The sequence below is a fragment of the Triticum aestivum genome, chromosome 1B (genome assembly GCF_018294505.1).
Source record: "Triticum aestivum cultivar Chinese Spring chromosome 1B, IWGSC CS RefSeq v2.1, whole genome shotgun sequence".
NCBI classification, from domain to species: Eukaryota; Viridiplantae; Streptophyta; class Magnoliopsida; order Poales; family Poaceae; genus Triticum; species Triticum aestivum.
In genome coordinates, this window is record NC_057795.1 from 572,431,592 (window position 1) to 572,446,395 (window position 14,804).

The 14,804-nt window shown below is 43.1% G+C and overlaps 1 pseudogene across 1 annotated transcript; it reads left to right on the top strand.

The window, feature by feature from the left end:
• Positions 1-254: 254 nt before the first annotated feature.
• Positions 255-13,307, top strand: LOC123139131 (protein RNA-directed DNA methylation 3-like; annotated as a pseudogene). Its single transcript, XR_006469462.1, has 22 exons — positions 255-587; positions 2,047-2,285; positions 2,367-2,522; positions 3,148-3,306; positions 3,379-3,462; positions 4,150-4,217; positions 4,324-4,719; positions 5,067-5,115; positions 5,193-5,345; positions 5,660-5,800; positions 5,876-5,945; positions 6,042-6,200; positions 6,273-6,309; positions 6,445-6,503; positions 6,798-6,843; positions 7,472-7,521; positions 9,578-10,840; positions 11,218-11,259; positions 11,346-11,471; positions 11,554-11,607; positions 11,725-12,687; positions 12,898-13,307. The product of XR_006469462.1 is annotated as a protein RNA-directed DNA methylation 3-like (transcript).
• Positions 13,308-14,804: the final 1,497 nt, after the last annotated feature.

The window sequence follows — 14,804 nt, forward strand, 5'->3', positions numbered from 1 at the left end:
AACATGATGCACACACTCTGATGCATGACTAGCTAGAGTGTGACATGCGGTGATTTTTAGGGTTTGCTTTTACCCCTCTTAACTTTTGGGATTGCGAGAGAACCCTTCGGGCCCGCGCCACCTACCACCATCGCCTGTTCCCTCCCCCACAAAGCACAATTACAAACAAATCGAGGGGGGCATCCGAAAAAGGCCACACCTCGGAGACGGCGCCGGGGGGTCTCCTGGGTTAAAACCTCCCCTCCTCCACCGTACCGCGACACCTGCCGTTCCTCCTCCCCACCCCATTCCCCACTCTCCGCTCCACACCACACTCGCTCTGATCCCCTCCGCCCCCACCATGGCGGTGAAGGGGAAGGGCAAGCAGATCGCCACCGACGACCCGGGCTCCTCCTCCGGCTCCAAGCGGCGCGGCGCTGGCCGCGGCGGCGCGGGCCCCTCGTCCTCCTCCGCCAAGCGCCGCCGCGGCCGCTCCGGCGTCCTCCAGTTCGTCGACGACGCCGCCGGCGTCGACGACGAGTACGAGGAGGACGAGGAGGAGGAAGAGGAGGAGGAGGCGGAGGAGTTGCAGGACGACCTCGACGACGGTACGGGACCACGGATCGGCTTTCCGGCGAACCCTGCCCTCGTTGGTTCGGTGGCATCGATTAGTTGGTTCGGCTGGGGTCTAGGGTTCGGCGCAATGCATTCTTCGTTGTGCTTCGATGACCTTGTTAGGTCTATGTGCTGATTGGGGTTTTTAGTTTGTCTTTGTTTGGGATTTCGTTGGTTGGGTTTTTTGTTTCCCCATCCTTTAACAGCGGTAACCTCTAGATAGCCGTGGCAAAATTCAACCTACCCCCACGGTTGCATTTTAGAAGTCGTAGAGTCCGGCCATGGGATCCCAACCAATAGATATCCAGAAGTTTTTGTTTTTTCGGTGTTTGATGCGTGGCCAATTGATTCGCGGCATCGTATTTTTCTTCTGTGAATGGAAGGTTCCTAGCAAGCCATCTGGGGAAGTGAAGTGATATGTTTTTTGGCGTGGTATGACTACCAAGGGGGGTTTGTTGCTTCTCCTTTTGCTTGAACCACCTGTTAGGAAAGCTCACTTACAATACAGTTTAATGGTACACAAGTAAGTTTGCTTGCTTCTACGTGGCATTGAGTTGGTGACCATTGCATTAGCCATCAGGGATAGAGCATGTCTTGTATATATTGTATTATGTGTCGTTGATGGTTTCCACAATAGTTTGGATTTTACAGGAACCATTGTAATAATGGTTTTAAGATACATAACTATGTTAGCTTTTGCACTTCATCGGATTGGGTCCTAATCAAGTTGTTTTCTTGTATGAAGTTTGTTGTGAGTTACTAAGTCAGACATGTTAGAGGTCATTGGAGCCTTTTCCTTTAACAATGATGGCACACATTTAGGGGCACATATCAACATTCTGCAGATTTGCAACTTTTTACAAGGACACAAGGGGCAAAATTGTTAAATTCATGTTTGTGCACTTGCCCTTGTTTGTCTGTAAGGTGTTTTTTCATAAAAATATGAAATAATCTCAGACTAAGGGTGACATCTTTTTCGTTCATAATTTTTTGAGTGACCAAGGAGTGAATAGTATTTATAGTTAGTTTCATCTGCTGGCTTTTGTGGTGCATGGTGAGGACTATGTTTATAACTTTATAAGTTGTCACCTTGTGGTCGATCAGGTATCAAGGTGCCTGGGTTGCTGCCCCGCCTTGCTCGCTGTAGTAAAGATAAAAAGGGGAGAGTGGGAAATAAAATGGCAAGGGAAGAGAGAGGGATAGATGGTGGGAGATGAAGGGAGAGGGTGAAAAAGAGGAGAGGAGGCGAGGGGCATGAGGGGTGGTTGTAAATAACTGGTTTTGATGTACAGGGTCCATAGACCGGTTATAAAGTTGACGTTTTGTTTTGAACAATTACCAGGGAGTTGTATGTTTTTGTCCTTTCTAGGCACCAACGATCAGTTTACCTTCACCATCTGAACAATTCTTTTGCAATTTCTGCTGATGTCGTCCCACTGATGAACACTGCAGGTTTCTTCACTGCGGGGAGGACAAAAGGTGTAAGAGTTGAAAGGTCACACCCTCTTCCATTTCTTGGAAATGTAAAGGAAGAGGAGCTGAGCGGTGATGAACTTGAGCAATTTATCAATGACCGTTACTCTAATCGTGTGAGATATGCCGGTTATGGTGGCTCTACTGAACAATATGATGATGATGAGTCTACCATGGATGGTGTGAAAGATCCTATCATCTGGAGGGTCAAATGCATGGTTTGTGATTGCTAGATGTTTTGACTTTATGATGTCCTAGCATTTAATAGCCGGACACTTATTTATGTAGCTGCATTTCAGATTGGGCGGGAGCGCCAAATGGCTTTCTGCTTCATGCAGAAGTTTCTTCATCTGCAAAAGTTCGGTACCAAAGTGCCAATTATCTCAGCATTCTCACTTGATCATGTGAGAGGATCTGTTTTTGTTGAAGCTGAGAAGGCTTGTGACGTTACTGAGGTACGTAGTTTGATCCTTCCATTAAAGAATAAACATATCCATGTTCCTAAGAACAATTTAAACAACATGAGATGTTGTATATCCAGCTATGCATTACAATATGTGGTATCAGATAATATTGGGGGATACTTCAACATCAGATTTGTTAAAGGTTTAAAATGTCTTGTTTTCTCTGTGCATTGCAATTCATTTTTCCTTCTATTTCTCACACACTCCAATTCAATTTTCTCTTCCATATTTCTTACAAAACCTGGTGCATGTAGCTCCCGCTTGCGCAGGGTCCAGGGAAGGGTCCGACCACTTTGGGTCTATAGTACGCAGCCTTTCCCTACATTTCTGTAAGAGGCTGTTTCCAGGACTTGAACCCATGACCTCATGGTCACAAGGCAGCAGCTTTACCACTGCGCCAAGGCTCCCCTTCTCAATTTTCTCTTCCATATAAATTAATAAAATTGGAAGGTCAGAATGGAGAATAAATGCTTCTCATTGGATATTCGAAAAACAAAATTTGTCCTTGACAGTCGATAAAGTTTTCTTCCCCTGTAAGATCTGCCCAATTATATGCTGTACAGAATTTTTTGGTTGCAAAATGACCCACTGACCATATGGGTACCTCTTGCTACAGGCATGCAAAGGATTTTGCGATGTTTATGTAAACCGAACTAGTCCTGTCCCTGTAGCTGAAGTTCGTAGCTTGCTATCAACTCGTGCAAAACCATTTGAAGTCTCTCCAGGTACATGGGTGCGCATGAAAAGTGGAAACTACAAAGGAGATCTAGCACAGGTATCATAATAGGGGTGTGGGATATTTTAATATATTCTCAAATTCTTTGTTCATCAATCCCTTTTCTTTTAGGTCGTCGGTGCGGATGATGGGCGGAAAAAAGTGCTGATAAAGCTTATACCAAGAGTTGATCTCCATGCTATTTCAAAAAAATTCGTAATGCTCTTACACCTTTGTCTGCATCCTATCTTTTCATTATGGCAGTAAAAGCTCTGGAACTCTTTTATTGGTTTGAGTTCAATTTATGCCTGCTTATGCCATCTAATTTTGCAGTTTGATAATACCTCCTGTAGCCGCAAACTTGTTTTGTTGAACTTGTTGCCTGTCAATCATGAGATTATGTCTGCTGATTTTTACTATGTATTGGTCTCTACTTCCTGTAACCCTTGCGTCGTCATTTGCCAGCAGTGATGAACTATGTACTGCATTTAAGTTTGTATTTATTGGGGGCTTTAGCATCAAGCTCAGACCTTTGTCCTAGAAACTTGATTGTCATATTATTTTATAGCACAGTAGAAATTATGACATGTGAACCCTTGTGATGTATATTGCCTGTGATACCATGTGACCTGAATGTTTAATTCTATTCATGTGCTTGTTAACAACTACTTCCTCCAATCACAAATATAAGATGTTATAACTTCTTTCTGAATCGGATTTCTGTAGACACATTTTTAGTGTTCCACTCATTTCAGTCTGTAGGTAGTCCATGTTGAAATACCCAAAACATCTTATATTTATGAACAGAGGGAGTATTCCTTTTCACTTCCCCTTTGCATCTTGTATGGCTGACAGTTGGAATTACCACTACGGGACTCATGTTATATGCGTTGGCTTTTGCAGGGTGGTGGTATTCCCCTAAAAGGTGCAGCAGTTCCTGCGCCACGCCTAATCAGCTCGCAGGAGCTAGAGTAAATGCTTCTGTCCAATGTTTCTTTGTCCCACAACCAGTAGCCTTCTACTACCATTTGTTTCTAATCAGGCTCTGCCATTGTTTCCATTATCTTTTGATCCTAGGTTCTTTGGACCTCATATCGAAAGTAAGCGTGATCGTCAGACTGGTGATGTTTTTGAAGTGCTTGATGGTCTGATGTTCAAAGATGGTTTCCTGTATAAGAGAGTTGCACTTAGTTCTTTGATTTACTGGGGGATACAACCAACGGATACCGAGATTCTCAAGTTCTCTTCTAGCCCAAGCATTAAAAGTTCTGCTGATGACATGGATTGGGTCTCCGGCATCTATGGTCATAATAAGAAAAGGAATGTGCCCAGAGAATCAGATATGAAGAAACCAGCATCTTCTAAAGGCAAAAGCTCCAAGGCATCAAATCTTAAAGGTTCCACTTCTACTGAAAACTGTGATGATGATGAAGATGATGCTCAATTCAATCTCCATGATCTTGTAACCTTTGGGTGAGTCTCTGTTTTGTTGTCTTTATTCACTAGTCACTATCAACTACTCCCTCCGTTCCAAATTATTTGAAGTTCTAGCTTTGTCCCAAGTCAAACTTCTTTAAGTTTGACCAAGTCTAGAGAATAATGTATCAACAGCCACAGCACAAAATCAGCTTCATCATAAAAATGTACTTTCGTACTATATATATTTGATGTTGTAGTTATTAGCACATTTTCCTATAGACTTGGTCAAATTTCTTTTAAGTTTTGACTTAGGACAAAGCTTGAACTTCAAATAATTTTGAACGGAAGGAGTAAGTACTTGCTTCAGGATGCAATAATTATTTCTATGTCCTAATGAGCAGCCGAAAAGATTTTGGAGTGATTATTGCTGTTGAGAAAGATGGTTTTAAGGTAGTATTCTTCTCATGCACTCTTGAGTTCCACATTTTTGCGTCGTACCATTCTAAGAATGATTGGTTTTCTCGTAGATTTTAAAAGGTGGCCCTGAAGGATCTGCTGTGACAGTTAGAAAGCAAGATATTAAGAAAGGAGTCGTAGACAAAATGTTTACAGCTGTTGACCATCAGAACAAGTCAATATCCATGAATGACACTGTTAAAGTTCTGGAAGGACCAGTTCAGGTGAAACTTTTATTTCCATTCAATCAGGAGTCTGCTATTATGAAGTATGTCTTATTTTCTGGCCAGTATGTGGAACTATGCATTTTTTTCTTCCATTGATAACATTTGATTAAAATAATTGTATATTTGGTGTATTGAATGTACTTTTGTGAAGTATCTGCTAATTGTTCCAACCTTGCAGTTTGTAAGATGAGTTTTTGTTCTACTAACATGCTCCATAGCTGCAAATTATGATTTCACAGTTCCTGCAATTATTTAATAAACCAATTCCTTCCGTCTGGCACCTTTTTGATCTGTTTGATGTTATCTTGCAGGGCAAGCAAGGAGTTGTTAAGCACTTGTATATGGGAATACTTTTTATATATGATGAAAGTGAAAGTGAGAACAATGGATTTTTCTGTGCTCAGTGTGGGTCATGTGAAAATGTCAAGAAAAGGAGGGACGTGACAAATTCGGTATGTTTGATGCACTACGTCCACCTGTCAATGATCAGAAATGTTCTTGTGGTCACTTTGTTTTATATGTATCAGGAGGACAACCCTATTCCCATGTTCTCGGATTCAGCTTTCATATCATCCGAGCAAAATGAACAACGAAATAGTAAGTGTTCCATGTTTTTTTTCTATGTATTGTCATTTGAAGTTTGATGTTTGTCAGCAGAAGTTAAGTTCTGTTCTGATTTCCTTGATCATACAGATGAAAGGCCTTACAGGGCACCCAGAGAACAACTCTTCCAAATCGGAGAGATGCTGCGTTTTCGAAGGGGTCCTTTGAAGGGTTATCTCTGCCGTGTAGTTCGGATATTTAGAAATGATGTAACTGTTAAGCTAGATTCTCTACTGAAGATTGTTACAGGTTAGTTCGTAAGTATGTTTGTACTGGAGCCATTCTATGGACAATGCCTTACTCTTTTGTATTATGTTGCAGTGCAAGCAGAGTTTCTTTCAGTCCCAACTAAAAGAGGGTAAGCAGACAAATCATGTTTCAAGCTTCTCTTACTTATTGTTGCTTGTTTTAGTGATGTGTAACTGCATGAGTAGTCATTGATGTATAATTTCATTTCCACATTTGCTTCTCGTTGTGTTATATGTCACACCAGGGATAACTCGTCCAATGCTCCATCTGGTAATTTTGGAACTCAGGATACACCATTCACCGGTAAGTTTGTGTTCATATGTATACCATCTATTTCTACTTGCTAGATTAGTTTCTATTGCGTGTACAAGGGAAAAGTGTTGCTGATCTTCTCCAAAACTATTTGTGGCGGACCTACTGCCTATAATGAGACGGTCTGCTCAGTCTGATTGATTTTTTGAGATGTGAGAAATTGAAAACTGAATGTAGAACTGTTTATAAGGTGTAGAAGACTTTTTTTTAATTATAGCACCTCATAAGTTTGGTATTGTAATACATTCTTTTTGTTACTTACATTGATTCTAAATTTATGTTCAGAAGCTGCTAAAACCTCATGGGACAATGGATTTACATCTCTTGGCAGGTTTGTTTCATATTTTTCAGTTCCTTGCTGGTTTCTTTTAAACAAGCCAAACTGGGTTAGGGGATGGGAGCAGTTTAGAGCTACCCATCCATCAAAATGGTGTTGTGAGGTTGACTTGCTAATGTAACTGTTATCAACCATGAGAAAAAGGTTGCTAAGGAAGGGTAGCAACCTTAACCTTTCGTTGAACTTACTTTGTCGTTTTTGTGTAATGCTATCATTTATATGCAATTATATATTTCATGTAGTTATGTTCCAAAATATAAGGTGTATATATTTTTTGAGAAGTCAATCTTCTCTATGTTTTGAGCAAGTTTATAGAGAAAAATATCGATATCTACAATACCAATTCAGATCATTATGTTCATTATGAAATATATTTCATATTTATTTATTTGCTAAATGTTGATATTTTTTCTATAAACCTAGTCAAACATGGACATGTTTGAGTTTGGAAAAAATAATGCACTATGTTTTGGAATGGCGGGAGTATTAGATTCTTTCTTGTTGGGATCACTACACTTACAGATTCTGTACAATATCGCTCGGAGGAATAAATGGCCTGTGTACCTATTATTTGCATCAGTACTAATTACCAGTCACATAATAGTTTTATTATCTGCTGCAGTGATTCTTGGCAACCTTTTTCAAGTTCTGCGTTACCAGCCCAGAATGCAGGTAATGTCTAGTTTTAGGCCTGCCCTTCGCCTTCCTATTTGGTAGCATGGTTGGGAGCCTCCATTTCGTATAATTTGGAGCTTCGTTGATTTTTGTGTTATTTGATCACAATGATAGTTCATCACTGCATCATTTTTATCCATTGGAAATGCTTGCCAGAATATCAGACATCTCATCAGTTATCCAGTCTGTAATTTAAATAAGGCCTTGAATTGGTGCAAGAAGTGGACCAATTAAGGGATAGGTTTGGCCCACTAGGAGTGTTATGGGACATATCAATTTAGTTTGTGTGTGGGTCAACAGTACTAACAGGCAGGATGAGAAGGGGCATTTCCTCATAAACAAATCACAAATTAACTTGTCTGTATAAGAGGTTCATTCTGGTTAGAAGGTTATTAATCAAAAAATGTTGCAGTAGATGATTATGTTGTAGAAGGGTTGCCAAGTTATCCAACTTCTCTAACCCTTCGACCGGCATGTTTTTATTTTGCCATTTTTAATATTGCACAGAGCATTTACGCATCTACACATTACGTGTCCGTATTTGGATATACTAGAGACTTGTATTGCTTTCTTGTGATAAATATTCCCTAAAAAATATAATTATTTGTATAGTACCCCCTCTGTTCCTAAATATAAGTCTTTTTAAAGATTTCAATATGGACTACATATGGATGTATATAGATGTAGTCTAGAGTGTAGAGTTACTCATTTTGCTCCGTATGTAGTCCATATTGGGATCTCTACAAAGACTTATATTTAGGAACAGAGGGAGTATGTTGCAGCAATGTCTTGTGTCATCAAAATATAAAAAAACTGGTATTTACATGCGTTGCAGCAATTATTCGTAAGCATTGCAATGTATAAACGTACATTTTACGCCTTTGCACTAGGGAGTTGGGGATATATTATGTGTAGTTGATACATGTATAAAGTAGTCATGCCAACAATAATTGTCCACTATCCGAAGGCAAGTTCTTATTTGATGTTTTTATACCCTCTAGAATAATCTTTACACCTCTTATCATCTGTCAACCACACTCCATCAGCTATGCTATCTACCAGGGTTTACTGGATGTTGCACATGTAACACCATGCTCTACTCATGTCAAGAGCTTGCTTGTCCCCTGATTCATCTGATCATAAGGCTACAGAGTACTCCCTCCGTCTGGAATTACTTATCGCTCAAACGGAGTGGTACTGGTAGTATCATTTATGGTAAAGCGGCGAGTGGATAAAAAACTGCATGGGTTAGGTCATAGGGGACTTGCTTCCAAGGGAAAACTCGGGCTTTAAAACTGGATGGCACTGGATATTTCTAGGTTGTTATAGATTTGGATGCCTGACATCCCATTTGTTACCAACTAGCCTTCTCAATCTTTGCTTTGTGCATAACTATGTGATTTTGCTGAGTACATGCCCACACAGTTAACAGACAATTTTGCCTTCTCTTCATGTCACTGTTGAGCTGCATCATGTGGTATAAAACAAAACCAGCAACACAAGTATGGCTCCAAATTCTAAGTCATGACATTAGCTATAGAAATAAGTTTAGTCCAGAATATCAAGGTTATTTCCTTTTGTCTGATTTGCTCAGCTAGGGTGGCTGGTTCAGTTTCTGTTTATAAAAAAGCAGTTGGTATCACCCCTCCTCTGTGTGTTGTGTGTGTTATCAGTAGAGTCCAGATAACTGTGGACTGAGGGTAGATATATATGTCGTAAAATCCGCGATACATGAATACTGTGCCTGTAGTGTAGCAAATAATGTCTTGCATATTGGTTTCTAATGGGTGTAACTGGTAATTTTTTTTTTGCATCAAGGAATGCACCTTCATCCTTGAAGATAAGCACACAGTAGGATTTTATGTCATGGTGCATTGTAAAGCATTAGAGGGATGCAAAGCGTGTACATTCATCTGTAGTATAATCTTGATTTTCAGTTTCTAGGAAGTAAAAAATATCATATTTCTGCAGCAGTGACAAATCTTATCTGGAAAGTTTCCTCTATCTTGAGGTTTTTATAATTTTGCTGATTCAGTAATTTCTACATCTTCAGATGGAGAAACAGAAGCTGATCCCTGGTCTAAGAAACCAATATCTTCTGCTGATGGTGATTCTGATCCATGGGGTAACAAAACAACATCTGCAGCTGTTGATATATGGAACAACAGCACTACACAAAAGGAAAGCTCCACCGACAATGCCTGGGGTAAAGAAGCTGGAGGTGGTGGATTTGATGCTGGTGGCAGCTCTTGGGGTGGAGGAGCAGTCAAGGATAGTGAAAAGAGTGGCAACTGGGGTGAGGCATGCAATCAGGTGGACACGGCAACTGGTGGTGATACAGATCCTTGGGGCAGTAAGGTCAAAGAAGTAGTTACGAAAGAAGCAGATAGCTGGGAGAAGTCATCATGGTCACCAGAGAAGAAGTTGGAGGGTGATGGTCAAGGATGGGGCCAACCTTTCGGCAAGTCAAACCAAGATCAAGAAAAAGGCACAGTTCCGAAAGACGCAGACAAGGGTGGGTCTTGGGATACCACTGTTGCTATTTGTGTCGGCTCAGATGATAATGATGCCTGGGCTAAATCTGCTACTTTGCCTGTTGTTCAAGATGATGCCTGGGGGAAGTCAAAAGAGTCAGGCCAAAACAGTGGCTCTGGAGGTTGGGATACTGTTGCTGTGGGCCAAGGACAAGATGAAGCATGGGGCAATCCAAAAGATTCAGGTGCCAAGTCTGAAGAAACAAATAATGGAAGTGGGAACTGGAACAAAGCTGGCTCATCAGACCAAGTTGGTGGCAGTGATTGGGGTAAACCGAAATTTTTTGGCGGTGCTGGTTCATCAAGCTGGAACAAGGGAGAGGCAGCTGAGGGGGATAATCAGAATAGCACCTGGAGCAGACCTTCTGGAAACTTTGAAGGTGGCCGTGGGTTCGGGCGAGGACGTGGGAGAGGCCGGGGCCGGGAATCTTGGGATTCTGGTGACAGAAATGACCAAGAAAGCCGAAAGGGCTCATGGCATAATGACAGTTCTGCAAAGCCCTCTTGGGGGTCTGATACACAGGTAGGTAATGAAGGTGGAGATTCTGGTGGATACCGGGGGAGGGGAAGAGGGAGGGGCCAGTATGGAGGACGAGGGGGAGGAAGAGACAACGGTTGGAGAAATGGAGATCGAGGTAGTTCTGAGTTTGGAAAGGAAAGGAGTAGTGATACACTAAACTGGGGAAACAGTCAGCCTTGGAGTGCCAATGAAGGCACCAAGCCATGTGATGAAAATCAGACTCCCACTTGGAACTCCTCGGAGGATAAAAAACTCTCTGGAGGTGAGCAGCCCCATTCAGAGTTGTAGCTTTATTAATGATCATTGTTGGTAAATGTGTACTTCTGTGTTCTGGATCACGTATATCAAATTTGATATTTTCCATAAAAAATTCCGTCAATGCAATACATATTTTAATCTCGTGCTACTTTAATGATGTTCAACAGGAATACACTAGTAAATATCTCATGCTGCTTAGAATTGTGCCTCTTTTATTACTCTTGATTGACTAGTTGACTGTTGAGTGTTGGTAAAGCACACATTGATCCTTGGCTTTAGCAAGATGGCTTCTATTGCATGTGCTGAGTATTGATAGTATTTAAAATCGTGGCACAAGTACTCGATATGCTGCAAGTTTCACTTTTATATGCTCTTGTGTAGGCGAGCAAGGTGATCCTTGGGCAAGCAAGGTGACTGCTAAAGGTGATGAAGATATAATTGCAATAACCATTTTGTATTTGGTTTGATGCTTTGAGCTATAGTTATGTGCTGACTTCTGTATCTTGTAGGCCAAGAACAACAAACTGATGCTTGGTCAAGCAAGGCTGCAGGTGCTGAGAACAATGATGGGTGGAATACGAAGGCGAAAGAGTCTTCCTGTAACACTGGGGCAAAATGGGAGGATGCTGCATCAGGTAGTTCTGAAGCAAAGTTATTCATTTTTTGCTTGATAGTTGATGCATGTACCACAAGCTTATCTTTTGTTCTCATGTTTAGGTGAAAAACAACAAGGTGATCCGTGGTCAAACAAGACCAGTTCTACTACTAAAGGTGCTTAGGGACTAATTCAATTAATCATATTTGATACCCTGCTTGACATTTGGGCTAAATTTTGAATATATTTTCCTTGTGGCACCTTGCGGTGCTTGTATTTGATTCTCTCGGCAGGCAAAGAGCAAGAAACTGATCCATGGGCAAGCAAGGTGTCTTCTACTGCAGCAGAGGAAAAAGCTGACCCCTGGAGTACTAAAGGGGGCAATGGGAATGATGGGGGTTGGAACAATGCTGGCTCATCTTCTTGGGGCAAACCAAGTTCCTCAAGTGGAGATCAAGAACCTGCTTGGAACAAGCCAAAATATGGTGATGATAATGCTGGATATGGTAGGGGTGGATTTGGACGTGGGAATCGTGGCAGAGGTAGGGGAAGGTTTGGGGACAGTGGATCTTCATGGAATGGAGGAGGCAACACAAATGATGGATCAGGTGGAGGAAGGTCTGAAGATCAGTGGAACAGTAGGGATTCCGATGGTGGCAGAGGAAGGGGTAGAGGCCGCTTTGGTCGAGGTGATCGCAATCAAGGCAACAACTTTGGGTCAGGAGATGGGGATGGTGTCAGTTGGGGCTCTGGCAGGGGAAACAGAGGCCGTGGTGGTGGTTACAGAAACAATGGAAATGACAACAATGAGGGAAGGGCCTCCAGTCAAGACCGTGGTGGTGGCTGGTCTCACTCTTCTGCTTGGAATGCTGATAAAAAGGGAAGCACTGAAGGGGATCAATCTTTCTCAAAGGGCAAGTCCAGCTGGGGGAGTGACAACAACGATAGCTGGGGAGCTCCAAAACCATCTGGTGGAGATGATCAGGCAGGAAAGAAGGACGGAAACAACTCCTGGAGTCAAAACAAGCCATCCTCTGGCGATGGATCCTCTATCCTGGGTCAGTGGGCTGCTCCTGCTGGCGGCACTACAGCTGGTAGAGGAGCTTCTGGCAATGGATCCTCTATCCTGGGTCAGTGGGGTGCTCCTCCTGGCAACACTACTGCTGGTACTGGAGGATCCGCAGGCGAAGGAGGAGGATCATGGGGAAAGAGCAATGAAGATAGCTGGAATTCGTCAAAAGGAACCGGAGGCTCAGGTATGACCACTGAGGATCCTTCACTGCAAAGAGTGAAAAAGACTCGAGTTTGTTTTAGCTTCTCAGTGTTTTCACCTTTTTTTGCCCCCTTGGCGTCCATCAATTTTCTCGTGCTTCAGTCTGTTCAATGTCTTTGTCTATTGGGCATTTCTTATGCTAATTTTACAATCCAATTCAAAGCACTCAAGTCTCTCTCCCATGCCATTTCAGAAGGTGGTTCAAAGAAGGAAGGATCCTGGGACAAGGCCGAAGGGAGCGGGAGCCAAGGTGGCGGTGGCGGCAGTTCCTGGGACAAGGCGGCCAGTGGCGGATGGGACAGCAACAAGGGCGGGGATGCCGGCAATGGTGGTGGCAGTGGGTGGTAAGCTTGTTCCAGAATCAGCTGTGCCTGATTTTGGTGTGTACATAAGGGTTAGCGCTATTGCACGTCTCAGCGCTCTAGCAACCTGTGCTGGTTGGTTCCATTGGCCATGCAACCTGAACCTTTAGAAGAACATGGCCTAGCTGGGCAAAACGTCCCCTTATGCTGGCAGTAATATACTAGTAGTGCCAGCAGAACGTTTCGTGGTACCTGCGGTAACTTATAAGTACCTTAAAGCCCATCGTGTCTGAGATTTCTATGTGGTCTTTGTCTCGTTGCTATTGCTATGTGACGGCGACGCCCTGGGTTGATGTGTATTTTCGCAAGTAGCTCTGAGCTTTTTATGAGTGTTTTTATTTCCATTGGCTTAGTTAGATTCTCTACTGTCTACAGTGACTATGTGGTTTTTAAAAATAGATCCATATGAAAAATGCATTTCAAAATTAAAATCCTGCTCTGTTTTTTCCCCACATGTTCATCTCTTCTGTGTAGCCTACAAATGAAAAATATTTTGGTCAAAGTTTGTGGATATAAAGAGGGCATCTAAGCACATGATGGATTTTTCCCTATGTTTTTGGAGGCTTCTTACTATGTAATTCTATTGTTATTTTAAAAACTCTCCGTGGAACCTGCGAACCAAACGTCCAAACTATGTTATATGGGCTATTTTATTTTATTTTGGGCGGGTTGAAGATGAGATACCTCGGTTAATGTATAACACATATTTGTAGAAAACTAAATCCAACCCAAGATAGATTACCTAGGCAACGCTTATGATTCAAACTCTGTTTTATTTTGGGATGGAGATCGCTTCCAAGGGTTAATGATTTATTGCTTGCGTCCAAGGGTGCAGATTACAGGATATATAAAGGCTTTATGGGCTTCTAACAAACTAGGAAACTACCTACGCTTCTAACAAACTAGCAAACTAACTATCCCTGGACTCTAGGAACCAATGCAGGATCAGGACTCCTTGCCCCGATTATGCCTCGCCAGCTGCTGCTCCTGGGCGCGCGATCCGCGCCTGTACGCAGCGCACCACATGACATCTCTCCCCCCCTCGACGAGTAGCTCGTCCTCGAGCTGAAAAGCGGCGTAGCGCTCGACGTAACTGTCAAGATCCTCTCATGTTGTCGATGACGCCGCCTCACCCTTCTAGTGGACAAGGAGCTGGCACACGCCACGTGAGAGGCGTGAACGAGTCACGCGTTCTGGTTCTGGGACAGCCGCACCGTTGTGGATTGGAGGCAAACCCGGCGGTGCAGTTGAAGGCGTGCCGAAGAATTTCTTGAGGAGGCCCACGTGGAACACATCATGGAGGCGCGAGCGCACCGGTAGCTCAAGGCGGTAGGAGACGTCGTTGACGACCTCGGAAATGCGGTATGGCCCGTAGAAGCGTGGCTTGAGCTTGCCCCTGGTTGGCAAGTTGAGAGAAGATGCGGCGCGCTGGCGAAGACGAAGCCACACCCAATCGCCCACTACATGCCTGACGTCGCGATGGCGTCTGTCGTAGTAGGATTTGTAGACCGCCTGCGCCCGCTGTAGTCGATAGCGGACATCAGCAAGTAGCTCGTCTCGCTCCGCCATGCTTTTTGCCACGACCGCCACCCTCGTGTCGCCTGACTCGTAAGAACGAATAGTGGGAGGATCGCGGCCATACACGAGCTTGAACGGAGTTTCTTGGGTCGCCGTCTGGTAGGCGGTGTTGTAGATGTACTCGGCCCAGGGAAGCCACCGTAGCCACTGGCGCGGACGA